Raw genomic sequence first — 5,445 nt, 5'->3', positions numbered from 1 at the left:
CCAATGCCTGACCTTCCTCATAGTCAGAAAATTCCTCCTAATCTCCAGCCTAAATTTCTACTGCTGCATCTTAAGTCTGTTGCTCCTAGACCCTGTACTCTGCAGCCGCAAAAAAAGATGTTCTCCATCCTCTGTAATCACCCTTCATATATTTGAAACTTGGAGGCTCAGGAACTGGAAAAGACTGGGAAGAGAACAGCAGAGCAATCTTTGGGGGTTCTCTGGACTCAGGGCAGAGGGACTACTTAGCCCTGTGCAGGGGAAACAAAGAATTACTTGCAGGGTGGCCTTTGACCCAATAAATGCCTTCATTGAAGTGGAGCTGTCTGTTGGCTTTTTTGAAGTTTGGGTTACACTTGTTCTCCCCAACAAGAGGTTAAGTAATTGGTTGCTGGCTCCTTTAGCTATGGAGTACCAGGGAAGGGACAGAAAGGCCAGGATCTCAGCCTGGGCTCCCTCTCTGCTGTAGAAGCTGCATCTAGGCAGGCCTTGGTGGAGCACTCTCAGGGACCAAACAAGGCTGCAGTGATTTCAAGCAAGCATCCCTGATGGGACTCCATAACACATGTCAATTTGATGCATGGGCCAAGCAACAGAAGTATTAATTAGAATTTGGTTATTTTATGATATATATATATATATATATATATATAAAATATATATATATATATATATAAAATGTTTTGGATTGATGACTATGTATTGCCAATAAAACTAAGCACAATCATTTTAATATAATATACAGCACACTGTTCCTAGTAAGTATATATCTTGACCATGAATTAATATCTATACTCAGTTTTTCTCTCATCTTCAAGACTTCTATATGTAGTAACTTTTCACCTTTGAAAAGCTAGTACCTCTATGTAAATAGTAGTTTTAGAACTAATATGTGAAGGGATACCCACTCTTGCAACAAAGGTGTTTAAAAGCATCCCAAAATGCCTAGTTTTTATTTCACAGTATTCAATGGCATTACATAAGCTTTACATAAACAAGTTACAATATACAATATATTTAGGTCTACTGTGTATTCATGTTTTCAATTTTATGTCCAGTAAAATATCAAAGCAGTACAAAGCAACACACTTAATAATTGTGCTGAAATAGGTGTTCTATGCATTGGAAATAAAATGTTTACATGTTAACTTGGCACTTGCTTTAACATTAATATTTTTTAAATTAAAAATCAAAATTAAAGGACTGCACTTAATGTTTCAAATATGTTTGCCTGAGGCAGGAGAAAAAGGTCACATATTTTAAAAGAATTAAAGTATTTTTACTGGTCAAAAAAGGCATGGGGTACTTATATGCTTCTTTTTATATAATCAGGATGTTATAGGGGAATTTAGATTTCTGAGTGACCGAAAGAAAGGTGAACTTTATTAGCTTCATAAAATGAGTTATATCTCTGTTGAACTGATCTAAAATTTTCTATTAAATCTGATACTTGATGGAAAAATACATTTTTAACTGAGTGACAAATATGCAGTTCAAGTTCCTAAGAAAACCAGAAAACTTTGTTTAAAAAATGGAAACCTTTTTGTAACAATAACAATTTTTATGGAAAATGTTGTTTATTAGCTATGGTACAAATGCACCTGAAGATATTTAAGTCCAATAAGTATTGCGTTACTATCACACTATATACTTAACCTCTAACAAGATGTAAATGTGGAGCTTTCTATACTCATTTATCTTATCGAATGAAAGTAAATAGCAATATATCTATCTAAGTGTAGTTTTTATTACAGCAATTGAATCATGTGTGGTTCAATATGCCTTAATTTGATATAAAAATGTCTGTATAATCATAGGAACTTATTCTAAACCGGTTAAACGAAACACATTCAGAGCACATAAGGCACAACATGTGGATTTCTGTGCTCTAACCTAATGAACACTTGCACATGTTCAGGAAAGCCCACTGGATAAAATTTATGTATTGCTAATGATTGTTATTGGCCCCCTGGCCCAAAGTTGTGGCAAGCTGCCCAGGAATCTAAAAGAATCCTGTTTTCACTTAGTATTCAGAATGCAGAGAGTCATAAAAATGATAAAAGTTTGGTAAATGTCCAAAAGTATTCTAGATAGAACTGAGGTTGACTCTGCTATATGGCCTTTTGCCTTGAGACCTTTAAGGCATTTTATTTCAGCAGCATTTTCTATTCAATATATTGCACTGTGTTATGAGGGCAGTGCTGTATCTAGGGTTTAATTCTCCCCACACACCACTTCCTTAAGCCCAGGAGTACCTATCAATAGAATTAAATCAGTGTTAGTTAAAAAAAGAGTGGAAGGGTGAAGGCTCCACATCATCCACCTCCTTTTTGTGGGAACATGTGGAAGCCCCTTTATTGGCACTTCGCTATATAAGTACCTGCTAACATTTCTAAGGACAGAAGCTGTATCACTGGAGGTGTATCACTGGAGCTGAGAAGCAGCTGCTTGCCACAACATGTTTGCCTGCTGCTGACCCTGAGAATGCCAAAGCAGATGTGTAATTGGAAGTTAATGCTAATGCTGCCTCAAAGATCATTAATGCTTGCAGACTCCCTTCTACAGCTGCAGTCATGAAGGAAGGTGGAAGTGTAGTCTGTTAATGGTAGTACAACTCCCCTAAAAGCTATCCTGATAGTGGGCTTTAGACCAGCAGCTGTTCAGAGACTCTAGAGAACCTGTTGATTTGAACTCCACACCCTGCAACAAGAGTGAACTCACTCATCTTCCTGTGGGAATGGCTGTATAAGTACCTAAAACAGAAGATAACCATAATCTCTCATAAATTTCAGCAGCTGAAGTGAATTGTATGAAACAGTTCAATTAAATATGGAAAAACGCACTGGCAAATACCAGGTACAGAAGCATTATATAACCTAATTTAAAGGATGTGAAAGCTTATTACTAGGAGCAATGATATGAATTTAGGGAAATGGGCATGTCTACACAAGACGCTAATTGCACAGTAACCAAATAATTTTGTGCAGTAGCATGCCACAGCAGAAACAGTGCTAATATGCTACTGCACAGTGTATTAGGCTGCTGTGCAGTAGTGTCCCTTAAAAGGCATTCACTGGGAAAAATGTCTTAAGTAAGATTTATGAAATTATGGAGGATTCCCAGGATTAAACCCACTGGACTAAGAACTAGTTGATCTACTATAAGCAGCTAACCTATATTGACGCTTTAGCAACAGACTAGATGACCTGTCATTCCTATAGATAATAGATGCAGAAAGAGAAGGACCAAAAGGTTGTGTTGGCACTGGATTTGGACCCAGCCCCTATACCTTTGTTTCAGGCAAGCACAATCCTCAGACTGACCATACCACCTGCCAGTTGATAATAGGTGAGTTTATTGATACAGAGTGATAACAGAAAAGCAACAATACAAACAATTAAGCAATTCTATATGCACCAATCCTAGAGCTGTCGTCAGAGTCAAAGTACATCTGGTCAGGGTGCAGGCTCCACTCTTTCTCTTAGGGGTCAGCAGTCTGGAGGTGGGCTGCCAAGTCCCACAGCCCCCCTCCAGTGGCTGCTGGTATGCCTGCGGTCCATGGTGGCCTCGGGGACCCTTCCTGGGAGAGGGGAACATGATGGGGACCCCTCTCAAGGAAGAGAAGGAGGAACAAGGAGGGACAGCAAGGAGGAGCAGGGAGGGATCCTTTGTTACTCTCCAGTCTCTGCTTTTATATTCTCTTTCCCCTTTGGTGACTCTTCATGCGTGGCTACTCTGGTTGTTTCCTCTCTGGTCACATGTCTACATAGTCTTCCGGGCCTTCTCCTAATTTGGTCTGTTCCCCCAAAACTGGGGAAACAGGGACTCAGCCCTGCACTGCTGCTCTGACGCCTTGTAGCTGGTGTTACTTATCTCATGTTAGGGGACAGTATTCCCATATAATTCCTTGGTTCCCAGGCTTTGTGTCCTTCTTATGTTAGACAACGTGTCTGCCTTGAGGGCTGCAATGTCGTGTTATGCCATGCTGCCCTCAGTTCTCAGGCTGTGTCCATCCATTGGCCTTGTTGTGCTAGACAGCCCATCTGCTTCCAGGGCTATATGGAACTCTTTGTGTAAAACCCAGGCTCTTACAAATCAATTAACCCCTGCTGCCCATCTTGAACCCTTATAATACATATGTCTATACCTATATGCCAATTCCCAATAAACAAACCTTTAAATACCGGTTCTAAGCCAACAGATTGTGATGACTGAATTGCTTTAAAGGCAGCTTTGAGGTTTTTTTAGGAAAGATTCAAGGCACAAAGAGCTAAATTCTATGCCGATTTATATCCCATTGATCTTGGAGGAATTTCATGGGTTAAATAGATATTCAAGCATATTTTAGTCAGCTGTGTAAATTATGTTGGAAAGCTTTCACTGTTTTCCTTCAAAGTATGCCCTTGGAGAAAAGAGACTTCTGTCATCAACACTAAATTTAGTATACAACACAATTCAATTGATGTAATTATTTTACTGTATCACTAGTAATTGTTACTTAGCCACTGTTTATTATGAATTTACATGTGCATTCCTTCTCTTAGGGATGCGTGCAATCATACAGAGAAGAGGCCCAAGAACTAATCTTTCTAGAATGTATATAGTTAAAGAATATAATCATTCATAATAAACTTTTTGGTCCAAAATTCTGCTTGTGTACTTAGCAAACTGCAATGAAACTTGAATAAAAACAGCCCCAGTACCTATCCCTGGGGCACTCCACTTGATACCAGCTGCCAAATTGACCTTGAGCCATTAACCCTTTCAGCCTGATGATCAAGTATCCTGGTTTTCTCTGATAAAAAATCACAAATTGTCCAGAAGCCCCTGCCCAGGCCCCTGACCTGGGTGCCCAGCACCCAACTCCTTCGCTTAGGTGCACCCCTGCTGCTCAGCCTGGATTCAAGTGGCCTCAGAGCAGGAGTTTAATGCAGTGAGGTCAAGACTACATGTGGGCCCTACTGGTTTGGCCCACTGGCTGCAAGATGGGGAGATGGTCACACCAGCAGAGCAGTGCCTGCCATCACCCCTGGGCAAGCCCATGCCCTCTGGTTTCATCATGGCATACATGCCCATGGGGGTGTGACCAAAGGCCAGGGTGTGAGGTGCCTGACCCCAGGCTCTGCCTCCTAGACATCTCCATCCCACAGCCCCCTACCCCAAGAGGCCACACACAGAATGCACTGTATATAGTCTGCACAGGAAAGAAGGTGATTTATTGGTAGTGAGTGGAAGGCCCAGGGAGGAATAGGACCTCTGCTAAATGGGCAGAAACAATTGGTGACGGACAGAGGGGACAAGGCTGAACTCCTCAACGAGTTTTTCGCCTCAGTGTTCCTAAGCGAGAGGCATGACAAGTCTCTCACTGGGAGTGTAGGGAGGCAGCAGCAAGGCACCAGACTTCCATGCGTGGACCCTGAGGTGGTGCAGGGTCACTTGGAAGAA

Source organism: Crocodylus porosus, unplaced genomic scaffold (assembly GCF_001723895.1).
Source record: "Crocodylus porosus isolate Cpor-Errol unplaced genomic scaffold, CroPor_comp1, whole genome shotgun sequence".
In the NCBI taxonomy this organism is placed as follows: domain Eukaryota; kingdom Metazoa; phylum Chordata; order Crocodylia; family Crocodylidae; genus Crocodylus; species Crocodylus porosus.
The sequence above is the reverse complement of the archived record's forward strand: the minus strand, read 5'-3'. Positions refer to the sequence as shown.